Consider the following 14,981-nt stretch of genomic DNA (forward strand, 5'->3'; position numbering starts at 1 on the left):
AATATAATATTTGGTGAACAAAATGATTGTAATTATAATAATAATAAAAATAATAATCTCTCCTTGTATTTCAATGACAATTTAAACATTTGCGACATCACAAATCCTACTTGGCATACCATATGTATTATAGGTGTATTGTGATTTTCTTAAATAGTTTGAAACGAAACAAAATTTACTCTCTGAAGAAATGCACCAATTTATGGGTCAAAATTCTTGGTTTAATCTTTAAGGCACTTTAACAGTTCTATTCTTTGTAAAAATATTTTTTAAGATTACTATACTGAAAAGTGAAAAAGCTAAATATTTAGCTTTTTTAATTGTAACTATTTAATATTTTTTATACAAGAATATATAAAAATCTAAAGTTATACCCATATTTTATTTACAAACTGTTTATTATCATGAAATTATAATTAGTCGTACTTAAAATTATGGGATATTCAAGATAAAATGTAATTGTAATGTAATGAAATATGAAAAGTACAAAGAAAAAAGGTGGGATGTCCATGTATTTTCTACATTTAGTCTACATTCGTTAAGTCTCATAGTGTAAGCACCAAAAGTGCTCTCCTGAAATTTTCATTTTACCACGAGTACTGGATAATTTTCTGTTGGGATGATTTTCTATTATTTTGAAATATTTGTGACCCAATGATAAGTCACTTAGATCCATCTTATTGCCCATACAACCTTCCAGGGGGACCTTGAGAGGGACCTCTATAAATAAATTAAAATTGGTGGATAAAATTAAAAATTAAATATTTCCTCGAGAAATTTAAGAATCCTTAAAGGATCTACAAAAAAAATATTATGCATGTATGTATACACGGACAGAGTGACCATTGCAATCTTGGTTATTATAAAACAAAGAAAATCAGTTAAATTAGGGCAAAGTTGCACATTACATGATCAAATATATGCCAGTAAAAAAAATATCCTGCAAGATTCAGAAATATGCAAAAAAATAACAATATTTTCTTTGAAATAATAATTATAATTTTTCCTGGAGTTATTTATAAACAGATTTCAAAATAACATACACATTTACATAGAAATTTTTTCATAGAAAATTTGAACAAAATAAGAGGACACCACTTACCTGCTATAACTGGATTTGAACTCTGAACAGGCATGCAGGCAGAAGTATTTCCTAAATAATTAAAGGAAGCAGACATGGGCCTATTCTCTTGTTGACTGATATTTGTTAAAGGGAAATTTTGGCTAAGTATGGGATCTGGTAGTGTTATAAGATCTATTCCCATAGATGAACTGTCACAATCAATTGACATTACTGTATTTTCAAACAAATCATCCCTTACTTCGATGTCCTGATCCACTAAAATGTTAAAAAAAAATATATTGCAGTTGGTAGGTGCATCCCGCATTATCCCATCATCAGTGGGGGAAAACATAAAAAATTCTATACCTATAACATACATGCCATAACTATACATGCATTTATTTGCACGGTAGGTGCCTGTCAATTTTGTTTAAGAAATATTTTATAGTAAATGCTCTTAAAATGATAAAATTTATTTACTATAAATGATTCACACTTTTTTCAACCATTCTGTGGTACTGTGAATCCCAATAATAAAATATACAGGGATTACAGGGCATCCTATTTGAGAGCCTATTTGTCAAGGGTGATGTAACTATCATAAGGCAGAAGAAAGCAGAAAGAATAAAAACAATCTTATGTAGGAAATTATTATGTATATTTTATGATATAATGGAACCCAGAATGGGACAATACTCCGGATAATATTATTACTAAAAGTATACAAATTTACTATAATACTTTACCTGGTAGATTAATAGTAGGGACTGCATTAATTCTAAGACCTCCAACTGTGCCTGGCACACAATCTTCTCTGGAGAATGTTTTGGTCTTACAGCTTTTATCCAAGCCCTTAGGAGCCTGCGATTGTTTTTCGGAAACCGATGCCGCTTACTAGAGAAATCTGTACATTCCTGAACACAACATGGTCTTTGTTTTATCCTTTTGGGAGGGTTATTCTGAAAACAGTGGTCCTCCTCCTCCATCCCATCTCTTGCCAATAATAATAGTCAAATTATAAATAGTACAGGGCACTATAGGGTCACTAGCACAGCTAGCACTACCTATTATAGAAGTAGCACTATAATACACTATAATATACAAAACAAACTGATTAAAACAACCGCAATAAAACATAAAACTATCAGAAAATCGGAATATCAAAATATTAAAATCGCGACTAGGAATCCCTAAAATAAGATTTAGCTGCATGTTACGGCATCTTGTGGCGCCATTACGTAACTAATGCAATACAGAATTTTGTAATATTTTAGTCATAACAGCGCCATCCTGCGGCTGTGAATTGGAACAATTGTTTTTTGACAGTTAGATTTGCGTGTCCCTACTATTTTCCTCTGTGTACTGTGGGTTTTGGGTGCCATTGATACCGCCATGTTTACGTCATTCGATTTCAATATTTTCGCTGTAGAATCTTGTTCTTGTTATTCACATTAATATTTAATGTCAAGTGCCTGTCAAAGGAGACTTAGTGCTCTTCACAAAATAGAAATTAGCTACCTATTTATAAATCCAAGAATCTTGGGTGCTCCAGTGGTGTACTTTTTTTCTTGTGTTGTGTTATGAGGTGTGACGGGGTAGCATCTTTCAGAATCTGTATAATATGTAACATAAATATACATGGATGTAGTCGTATTCTTTAATTATCATTGTTTTGTAGTACTGAACGTATTTTATTTTATGTCTAAAATCAATCTTGTTGTTTTTTCTAAATATAATATTGAATAAAAATGCTTTTGAATGACCACACCTACGATACCTTAGGAAGTTTTAATAATCCAATAAAAAAAATTACTCACATTTTTTTTTACATTAACAAAACTAACCGAAAGCAAATCGGGAAAACCTATAATAAAAAATACAGTGCCTCTACCTATCGGAGAATAATTGAAATAAAACAGCTCCTGTAATGTACGGCAAATCGATGACGTGCCGCGCCATCTTTCGATCGAACGGACAACTTAAAACAACCATTCACTTTTATTTCTAAAGGGGATTTTCTGTGACTGATAGAAATTCTTCTGACAAATCAGCTAGCGTCCTCTTGCTTGCGCAACAGAGACTGTTGCAACCAACTTGATAGTTTGACATGCCTAATTGGACGAATCAAAATGGTGAAAGGCGTGGCCAAATTAAAGCGGGAAATCAAATTCCATTTAATCTGACAATCTTATCATTTAATCGTAATATTTAAAGCAAACGCCTATTCAAAAAGGTTACTCTTAGAGAAAAGGGCCTTTTTGATTGGGTGTTAGCATCAGATATTGATTTGAACAAAAATTAAACCTTTCGGCTTTATTTCACATATCTAAATGAGTTGATTTACTGCAATAATCTACGACATGTACTAACAATAGTGTACGGCATATCACCAATTAAACAAATGGAAATAAAACAACGTTTTTCTTCAATATATTTAATATTTATTTTTTCTGAAAAAAATTACTTCAAATGATATACAATAATTTATTATAACAAACATTTTATAAATTAGAATTAATTTAAAAATGTTTAAAACTATTTTGTTAGCATTAAAGTACCCTAATTTTAAACAGATTAGAAAAGGTTGTCAAAATTTTTGTGCTATTTTCTCGTCATAAAATATATAAATGCATTTTTATTAGGTTAATAATATCCTCATTTTATTAACACATAAATTCAATAGAGGATGAATTATCCTTATTTAATATATACTTGTTCTGTTTCCTAAAGAAAAATTAAACAGATTTTAAAATTATTTAAAATTCTATAGCAGAGTATTATCAAAAGAAACATCCATCCATCTACAAAATAAAATAAACTCTTTGAAAATTAAAACAACTTTTTAGTATAAACATATATCACTTACGAGTACATAGTATATATTTGTTGGTCTCTTATAATACTAACAACATATCTTGGAACTATAATATTAATAAAAACTTAATTTAAGGACAGATAAAATTAAAAAAAAACTCTTAAAAAAACACAAGTTGTAAGAAAAACATTAATTCTGATCCATTCCGGGTACTCAGGTCTCTTAGTTTCTATACCTATGTCTCACCTCAGTGAACACAGGATTAGTAATCAATAAGAAAAATATTTGAATATTGGAATAAAGGTTTATATGTTCTATACAGGGTGGAATCAGGACAGATATGATTAAATTGCGATTGCTTTCTAAAATTAGGAATATTTTGGTGTTTTCCATTCGTAAAAGGAGCACATTTATTTGTCTTTGCTCATCTTATGTTAAGCTTATTTTTGGTGACAGAAGTCAGTACAAAAGCAATAACAATTTTATTTAATAAAAGTAATATATTTTTTACTATTTTTATTTAACACAATTGAACTAAAAAAGTTTCTCTTTTTTATATCCTTTTTTCATTCGCTTTTTTTTGATATTATTTAAAGCCGTAGAACAAAATAATTAAACACACAATAAATTACACACCTATTCATGGGGATTATTATTTGACCCTACGAAGTTACCCTAAGATCTACTGAACAGCTGACGAGGGAAATCAATAATAGCAAATCATAAAAAGGTAAATTATAACGGATCGCCAAACAAAATTGTGAATCTGAGCGGAATCAAATAAGAAACACTGACCAATTTTCAACTCATTCTGATGTGAGGTTTTTTTTTTAAGTATTTTTCTAAGATGCTAAAGTGACCAATCACGAGAGCGGATTAGACGTCGGAAAAGCGGCAAATGAGCAGGTCTACGTCCCCGGTTAAGAGTTTATAAGTATATGTATAGGCGGCGTAGTCGGCAGCCATATCTGGAGCAAAAGCTTTAAAAAATTGCAACATAGCCCTACTATCTGCAAATTAAAAATTTAATTAGTTCTTTACCGGCGGCGTATAGGACAGACGTAAACGAAATCAAATATCAAGTTTATTTAATCATTATTATATAAAACATGTCTATATTTACGGTTTCTAAAAATCGCACTGCAGTGTTGCCAGGTCTGATAAAATATCACAAGATCTTGCGACTTTTTTATTTTTTCTGGTGATAAGGTGAACGTCTTTGATTTTCAAATAAACATTTTTTTCTCTTATTTAGAGTTAATATATTTTATTTATTTTTAATACATGTGTTCTTTTCAAAAAGTAGATATACTAGTTACTTTCAAACACTAATTAAAGTAATATTATATCTGTTTATGACAAAAGTTTTGGTGGACATTTAATAACTTTCGTGACTTCATTTTGATCATATTTAATTTTTGGCCTGGCAAAATTATCGGCTACTGTTTTAAACTTAGAACATTAGAAAGGGCCTTTCAATGTTCCAAGATTTTTAAAGCGCGTAAAACTAGCTGTTTAAAAAAATTCAAAGATTTCTGGTCGAAATATTTAACCGATGTATATTTCTGGCTGTTATTATTAGAGCTCAAAATACCTCAAAAAGCTAAATTAAAAAAACCACAAAAAGTAAATTGTAATGAATTTGACAGTCACTATATCCATCCTATGATTTACAAAAGCAAATAAGGAAAAAAAGTTTCTGTTCACATTCTACTCGAAATAATTATTCATAAGCTCGGCTTATAATTTTTAAACAACAGGCATAAAATTAATAATAATTGCCTAATAGAAAACGTATTACTAATTATTGAACCCAACATATCAAATAAATTCAACAGTTCTTGGAGAGACACCTACGGTGATATAACAAAAGTTTAAGGAAACCACCGACAAAAAAGAAACTGAAGCATCTTAAGAAACAAAAATATTATACACGTCTAGCAAAATAAAAAATAAATTAACTGCTTTATAAAAATTAATTTTTATTTTATATTCTTTACGGATATAGTAAAATCACTTAGAAACAAAAAAAAGTCACATACCACTTCTTTAACAGGTAAAATCACCCCAACTTTATCCCGACAACGACTCAACAGAATTTGACAAAATAATTTTTCAAAATACTCGAGGGATCAATAGAAGATCAATAGGTGTTTTTCTATATTTTATAAAAATCATTTAGCTTATAGGCGTTTTTGTACTTGTGACGAAAAAAAAATGAAGCCATTCCTATACCAACCAACTTTTCAAATCTATCAAATTGCCAAAATGTTTTTAAAGATATTATAAAATATACAAAAAAGACATACCATTTTTTTAACACATGAAGAATTTAGCCTAAAAAAAATTATTTATGTCAGAAAAGTGCGAACTTAGCTAATTTTCTTAAAAATTTTCAAAACTATTAATTTTAATTTTTTTTTTGATAGATATTATAAAAACAAACAAAAAAGTCTTATAACACATTTTTCCCAGATAAATAGTATAGCGTAAAAAAAAATATTTATAACAGAAAAGCGCGGACTTTTTTAAAATTTTTTGAAAAAACACCAACCCACCCCAAGTTTATCTCGAGAACGGCTTGACCGATTTTCACGAAATAACTTTTAAATTACTCGGGGGATCAAAAAAAAAAGGTGTTTTTCTTAAAATCAAAATCAATGAATATCATGGGCTTCTTTAGTACTTATTAAGAAAAAAAAGAAAAAAGCCAACACAATAACATACAGTTTGCAAATTTAATTAACTTTCCAAATTTTACTTAAAGATATTATAAAAACTCATAAAAACAAACAAAAAAGTCTTATAACACTTTTTTCCCAGATGAATAGTTTAGCCTAAAAAAAATTATTTACATCAAAAAAGTGCGGCCTTGGAAAATTTTCTTAAAATAGATATTATAAAAACTAATAAAAACAAACAAAAAAGTCTCATCACACTTTTTTCCCAGATGAATAGTTTAGCGTGAAAAAAAAAATTTATATCAGAAAAGCGCGGACTTAGAAAATTTTTTGAAAAAACACAACCCACCCCAAGTTTATCTCGAGAATGGCTCGACCGATTTTCACGAAATAAGTTTTAAATTATTCGAGGGATCAAAAAAAAAAGGTGTTTTTCTTTAAATCAAAATCGATGAATATCATGGGCTTCTTTAGTACTTATTAAGGAAAAAAGAAAAAAGCCAACACAAAACATACAGTTTGCAAATTCTATTAATTTTCCAAATTTTTTTTACAGATATTATAAAAACTCATTAAAACAAACAAAAAAGTCTTATAACACATTTTTCCCAGAGGAATAGTTCAACCTAAAAAAAATTATTTATATCAGAAAAATGCGAACTTAGCAAATTTTTAAAAAATTTTCAAAACTATTAATTTTAATTTTTTTTTGATAGATATTATAAAAACTCATAAAAACAAACAAAAAAGTCTTATAACACTTTTTTCCCAGATGAATAGTTTAGCGTGAAAAAAAATATTTATTTCAGAAAAGTGCGGACTTAGAAAATTTTTTGAAAAAACACAACCCACCCCAAGTTTATCTCGAGAACGGCTCAACCGATTTTCACGAAATAAGTTTTAAATTATTCGAGGGATCAAAAAAAAAAGGTGTTTTTCTTTAAATCAAAATCGATGAATATCATGGGCTTCTTTAGTACTTATTAAGAAAAAAAGAAAAAAGCCAACACAATAACATACAGTTTGCAAATCCTATTAATTTTCCAAATTTTTTTTACAGATATTATAAAAACCCATAAAAACAATCAAAAAAGTCTTATAACACATTTTTCCCAGATGAATAGTTTAGCCTAAAAAAAATTATTTACATCAGAAAAGTGCGGACTTAGCAAATTTTTAAAAAAATTTCAAAACTATTAATTTTAATTTTTTTTTGATAGATATTATAAAAACTCATAAAAACAAACAAAAAAGTCTTATAACACTTTTTTCCCAGATGAATAGTTTAGCGTGAAAAAAAATATTTATATCAGAAAAGTGCGGACTTAGAAAATTTTTTGAAAAAACACAACCCACCCCAAGTTTATCTCGAGAACGGCTCAACCGATTTTCACGAAATAAGTTTTAAATTATTCGAGGGATCAAAAAAAAAAGGTGTTTTTCTTTAAATCAAAATCGATGAATATCATGGGCTTCTTTAGTACTTATTAAGAAAAAAAGAAAAAAGCCAACACAATAACATACAGTTTGCAAATCCTATTAATTTTCCAAATTTTTTTTACAGATATAATAAAAACCCATAAAAACAATCAAAAAAGTCTTATAACACTTTTTTCCCAGATGAATAGTTTAGCCTAAAAAAAATTATTTACATCAGAAAAGTGCGGACTTAGAAAATTTTTTGAAAAAACACAACCCACCCCAAGTTTATCTCGAGAACGGCTCAACCGATTTTCACGAAATAACTTTTAAATTATTCGGGGGATCAAAAAAAAAAGGTGTTTTTCTTTAAATCAAAATCAATGAATATCATGGACCTCTTCTAAACTTATGAAGAAAAAACAATTAATACCATACAACTTGTAAAATTTAAAAATTTTTAATTTTTTTTTTATGGATAATATAAGGGCTCATAAAAGCAAACAAAAAAGTCTAATACAACTTTTTTCCCAGATCAATAGTTTAGTCCATAAAATAACATTTATATGAAAAATTTAAAAACCAACCCACCCCAAGTTTATCTCGAAAACGGCTCGATTCATTTCGGGTTAATTTCTCTAATGTACTCAGGGGGTCAATAGAAATAGGTGTTTTTCTTTAAATCAAAATCGTTGGATGGGAGTACTGAATAACCCAACCCAACCCAACCCAACCCAACCCAACCCAACCCAACCCAACCCAACCCAACCCAACCCAACCCAACCCAACCCAACCCAACCCAACCCAACCCAACCCAACCCAACCCAACCCAACCCAACCCAACCCAACCCAACCCAACCCAACCCAACCCAACCCAACCCAACCCAACCCAACCCAACCCAACCCAACCCAACCCAACCCAACCCAACCCAACCCAACCCAACCCAACCCAACCCAACCCAACCCAACCCAACCCAACCCAACCCAACCCAACCCAACCCAACCCAACCCAACCCAACCCAACCCAACCCAACCCAACCCAACCCAACCCAACCCAACCCAACCCAACCCAACCCAACCCAACCCAACCCAACCCAACCCAACCCAACCCAACCCAACCCAACCCAACCCAACCCAACCCAACCCAACCCAACCCAACCCAACCCAACCCAACCCAACCCAACCCAACCCAACCCAACCCAACCCAACCCAACCCAACCCAACCCAACCCAACCCAACCCAACCCAACCCAACCCAACCCAACCCAACCCAACCCAACCCAACCCAACCCAACCCAACCCAACCCAACCCAACCCAACCCAACCCAACCCAACCCAACCCAACCCAACCCAACCCAACCCAACCCAACCCAACCCAACCCAACCCAACCCAACCCAACCCAACCCAACCCAACCCAACCCAACCCAACCCAACCCAACCCAACCCAACCCAACCCAACCCAACCCAACCCAACCCAACCCAACCCAACCCAACCCAACCCAACCCAACCCAACCCAACCCAACCCAACCCAACCCAACCCAACCCAACCCAACCCAACCCAACCCAACCCAACCCAACCCAACCCAACCCAACCCAACCCAACCCAACCCAACCCAACCCAACCCAACCCAACCCAACCCAACCCAACCCAACCCAACCCAACCCAACCCAACCCAACCCAACCCAACCCAACCCAACCCAACCCAACCCAACCCAACCCAACCCAACCCAACCCAACCCAACCCAACCCAACCCAACCCAACCCAACCCAACCCAACCCAACCCAACCCAACCCAACCCAACCCAACCCAACCCAACCCAACCCAACCCAACCCAACCCAACCCAACCCAACCCAACCCAACCCAACCCAACCCAACCCAACCCAACCCAACCCAACCCAACCCAACCCAACCCAACCCAACCCAACCCAACCCAACCCAACCCAACCCAACCCAACCCAACCCAACCCAACCCAACCCAACCCAACCCAACCCAACCCAACCCAACCCAACCCAACCCAACCCAACCCAACCCAACCCAACCCAACCCAACCCAACCCAACCCAACCCAACCCAACCCAACCCAACCCAACCCAACCCAACCCAACCCAACCCAACCCAACCCAACCCAACCCAACCCAACCCAACCCAACCCAACCCAACCCAACCCAACCCAACCCAACCCAACCCAACCCAACCCAACCCAACCCAACCCAACCCAACCCAACCCAACCCAACCCAACCCAACCCAACCCAACCCAACCCAACCCAACCCAACCCAACCCAACCCAACCCAACCCAACCCAACCCAACCCAACCCAACCCAACCCAACCCAACCCAACCCAACCCAACCCAACCCAACCCAACCCAACCCAACCCAACCCAACCCAACCCAACCCAACCCAACCCAACCCAACCCAACCCAACCCAACCCAACCCAACCCAACCCAACCCAACCCAACCCAACCCAACCCAACCCAACCCAACCCAACCCAACCCAACCCAACCCAACCCAACCCAACCCAACCCAACCCAACCCAACCCATTTACGTAGACGCTGGGGCAAAGTGGCCCAGGTACTGTGGGGCTCGAGGGTCTCCGGTGTTCTGAGATCCCTAATACCCACTAAACATCACCCCTTTTTGGTCTCCTCCCACATTTTTTGGCACGGTTCCGATAGGAATAAACTTCAAAAAATGTGGAGCCATCCAATTATGGATCGTGTAGTCGTTCTTCTTCCTCTTTCAGTTTTATTATCTTTGTCATCATTTGTGTTACTGAGTTCCAAGTTCTTTTGTCCCGAAGCATTAGGGTAACTAGATTATTTTCATTTATAATTTCCCCTATCGCGAGATTTGTTTCCTCCCTCATGGCTGAGAATCTGACGCATTCGAAAAGGGTGTGACCAGCCGTATCCTCTTCCGTATCTCCATACACACATCTTGGGCTTAGATTACGTTTAAATCTGTACAAGTAGGATCTAAAACATCCGTGACCTGACAGGCATTGCGCTATTTCGTAAGTAATTTCCCCGAAATTTCTGGAAAGCCATGGTCTAATATCACCTATGAGTTTCCTTGTCCACTGTGCAGTATCTCGTTCTTCATCCGAAAGCCAAACATGTTGCCACTGTTCGATAGTTCTTTTTCTCTCGTCGTCCGTGATTTGTTGCACTGTTAGGTTTTCATCCTGTTTTTTAATGCGTTCGTATATCCTTGCTCGCTCTTCTACCATCAGAGTTATCGGGATAAGACCTGCAATGACCAAGGCGGCTTCGGTTGACACAGTGTGATAAGCACAGATGCACCGTACTGCAATTTTTCGCTGGCAACTTAGCAAACGTTTTTTGTTTATTTTGAGCTTTAAAGCTTCGTTCCAAATAGGTGCGGCATAGAGTATGATGGATTGCAGCGACATTGCAAGGACTTTTCTTTTGGCACTTCGAGGGCCTCCTATATTTGGGAAAACTGCTTGCAAAACACCGAAGACTTTGTTTGCTTTTGCTATTACGTTTTTGACATGGTCAGAGAAAAACAGGTTATAGTCGAGCGTAATACCTAGGTATTTCAGAGTTTTCGTTGGCGTGACTATGTACGATCCTATATTGAAAAATATTTCTCGGCGTAATACGTAGCTTCTCTTAAAGACAACGGCGGATGTTTTTTCCGGGGCAAGTTGGAGTTCATTTATCTTCATCCATGTTTGAACCGCATGAAGAGCCGTGTTCCCCTGCAGCATCACTTCCAGCGCGGATTTGACCCGGACTAGAATTACTAGATCGTCTGCATAACAGATCAGTTCGATGCCACTAGAGTCTACACACAGGTCCATAATATCGTCATACAGCAGATTCCACAGCGTGGGCCCAAGGACAGAGCCCTGGGGCACCCCCGCTGTGACCGTGTATGATGTTCTCCTGTCCAGTTGTACTGTTCTGTTCTCAAGATATGAGCTAATTCTCCTGTCCAGTTGTACTGTTCTGTTCTCAAGATATGAGCTAATGATTTTGATTAGGTTTGGTTTTATTCCTCTATGTATAAGCTTGGATACGATTTTCGGCCAGCTGGCGGTGTTAAAAGCATTTGCTACATCGACACATATGACGGCAATGATATCTTCCTTATGAGCTTTTATGGTATCTATAATTTTTTTGGCTGCATCTACTGTAGACCTGCCTTGGCGAAAGCCGTATTGGTTTTTGTTTAATTCCTTAGTTCTTTTGATATCTTCTATTAGTTTTGCATTTATAATTCTCTCTAGTAGCTTTCCAAGAACGTCCAGCAGACAGATGGGTCTATAACTTTTTTCATTGTTTTCTGGCTTTTTTGGTTTTTCTATCAAGATTAATTTTGCCTTTTTCCATTGGGTTGGGAAGATGCCTTTTTTTAGACAGTCTGAGAACAGTTTTCGGAAAAAGTCTATATTTTGTAGTACCACCTGTTTGGCATGTTCCGGTAGCATACCATCTGGGCCTGGAGATTTTCTTGATTTTATTTTACCAACTGCATCAATTAGTTCATCTTCTGTTATGTCCAGTGCAGGTTGTGAGACTTGCACTTTTAGGATTGGAGCATGCGGTGTAGTAATGAAGAGTTTTTTGAACACTTGCTCTTTCTCGATTGGTCTTAAGGCCACTGTGGGTCCCGTGTTCTTTAATTGGGATTTTATTATTTTCCACGCGTCGCCGTAGATGTCCTGATCCAGGGAGTTGCATAGCTCTCGCCATTTTTTCCGTTTGGAAGATCTTATCATTTTGCAAGCTTTTTTCCTGGCTTCTTTATATAGATTTTGTAATTCTTGTCGACGTGCATCATTTCTTATCTCTCTCAGTAGGATTCTGCGTTGAGTTTTCGTGGTTTTAATTTGGTTTTGTATCTCGTCGTTCCACCAATAAGGTAAGTTATAATTACTGTCTGCCCTTATTTTGCGACATGATTCTTTATGTGCTTTAATTATATCGTTCACACCCTTCTCTATGTCGTTTATGCCCGAATTTAGGACTGCCAGTCTCGTAAGATTTTCTTGAAAAAGTTTAAGATCCAGTCTATTTATGTATCTACAGGGTTTGATATGTTTTGATAGTACTTGGATTTGTATGTACTTATGGTCGCTGAGGCTCTCTACGTCATTTAAAACAGTCCATTTGACATCCAGGTTTAAAATAGCTTCAGAGACAATAGAGAGATCTATATATGAGGTCCCGTTATATCGGACAAGCGTTGGGTGAAGTCCGTCATTTAGAAATACAAGTCCCAATGACGTTGCCGCTGTGTATACAATTTCTCCCCGTCGGTCGTTGGCACTTCCTCCCCACACCTCGTTTTTCGCATTGAAATCTCCGGTGATGATGACCGGTAATTTTCGTGAGTCGATAACATGCTTAACATGGACAAAGAGCTCATTTATGCTTTCTTCGAATTCAGTTACAGAACAGTTTGGTGATACGTAAAATGAGTAGATGGCAAGGTTTTTTGTTTCGATGTATACATAATTGCTAGACATTTCATAGGCGAATATTTTTAGCGAGTTTTGGCTAGGCTTGTGGCAGTAAATGGCCGCGTTTCTTTGGGGTTCTGCCGACACGTACATTTTTGTGCTGGGTAGACTACTGATCTTAAAGTTAGGTTCCTGAATGCACAATATATCGCACTTGTTTTTGGCAGCAGTGTACTGCGCTAAGTTCTGAGCTTCTGCTTTCCGCTGGACATTGATTTGGAGAATTTGTAACATTATAGAGTTATGTAAGGTATCCATTTGTTTCAGGTGGTTCTTATGACACTACCGAGCTCATTCTTCTGACACGCCTTTCTTTTATGATTGCTTCTCTAAACAGTTTGCAGTTAGCTGTGCCCGATTGGTGTCCTTCAGTTTGGCAGCTAGGGCAGAACGTAGTCTGACTCTGACACTCTGATTTACGGTGTCCTGCTTTTCCACATCTAAAACATTTATCCTGCATATTAATTTCCGTGTTTGTACATGTACGAGATGCGTGTCCAAATTGCCAACATTTAAAGCATCTATTTATGTTTACTCTTTCTTGGATTCGACACTCATTAAAACCTATCCTAATTTTGTATCGTTCGATTAGTTGTTCAGCCGTATCCTCGTCTATTGTAAGTACTGCAGATTGACCACCGTAGCGGTTTTCATGCAAAACTATCTTAGAATTGTCGTTTTTTTGTAAAAGTCCTTGTCCTATAAGTTCATTTTCTACCTCTTCTCTAGTTGTTGTTTCATCGATACCTCGAATAAATACCGTTTTTTTATTGGTTTCTCCGGAAGTTCTTATTTTATTTTCCATATCAGTGTATTTACGTGAGAACACAGATTTGATTTGATTTTTTAGATTTTCTGGCACGCCTATTTCTTTGGTTTGGAGAAGAAGGTTTCCGTTAGTTGTCTTTTTGACTTGTTTAATTTGAGCTGCTATATTGTAATCTACATTTTCCTTCAGAGTGCGTAACATTGCTTCGTAGGTTCTGCTTTCATTGCTCTCTATTATTATTGCACCTCCTTTGTTCTTTGTAGCTGTTGCATCATACCCCGTTCACACATTATCTTGACATTTATGTCTGTATTACTTAGTACGCACTCCGTAATTTTTCTGAAAACATTTACATCCAGATATGTTGGTGCAATTACTGTTATTTGTTTTATACTCAACTCCTTGGATAATGATCTCATTTCTTTTAGCATCATAAAGACGTTTTTTTCTATTTCAGTTGTATTTGCTCTTCTTATCAATATGGTTACGCTTCTGACTTTTTCTGTCTCTTTTTCGTTTCGTCTGGATCGTAGGCGATATGTTTCTTCTATACTTATGGCATACCCAAAATCGTGTTCTGTCTTTTCATCTTCCATAATTTCAGGAAAACGGTCAATAAAGCTTTCCTCTAGTTGCCCTTTCCTTTTTTGGGTGATTTTACCATCAGGAGTCACTTCATCAGTAGCAAAGATGACTGTATGATCGGGACGCCCAATAATCTTATTACTCTCTTCTA

At 35.8% G+C, this 14,981-nt stretch overlaps 1 long non-coding RNA gene across 1 annotated transcript; it reads right to left on the reverse strand.

Annotated features, from left to right (window-relative positions):
* Positions 1–363: 363 nt before the first annotated feature.
* Positions 364–2,137, reverse strand: LOC126735421 (uncharacterized). Its single transcript, XR_007660397.1, has 3 exons — positions 1,810–2,137; positions 1,103–1,339; positions 364–720 (listed from the first exon to the last, which is right to left on the reverse strand). It is a non-coding gene; the product is annotated as an uncharacterized LOC126735421 (long non-coding RNA).
* Between the last annotated feature and the right edge of the window lie 12,844 nt (positions 2,138–14,981).

The sequence above is a fragment of the Anthonomus grandis genome, chromosome 4 (genome assembly GCF_022605725.1).
Source record: "Anthonomus grandis grandis chromosome 4, icAntGran1.3, whole genome shotgun sequence".
In the NCBI taxonomy this organism is placed as follows: Eukaryota; Metazoa; Arthropoda; class Insecta; order Coleoptera; family Curculionidae; genus Anthonomus; species Anthonomus grandis.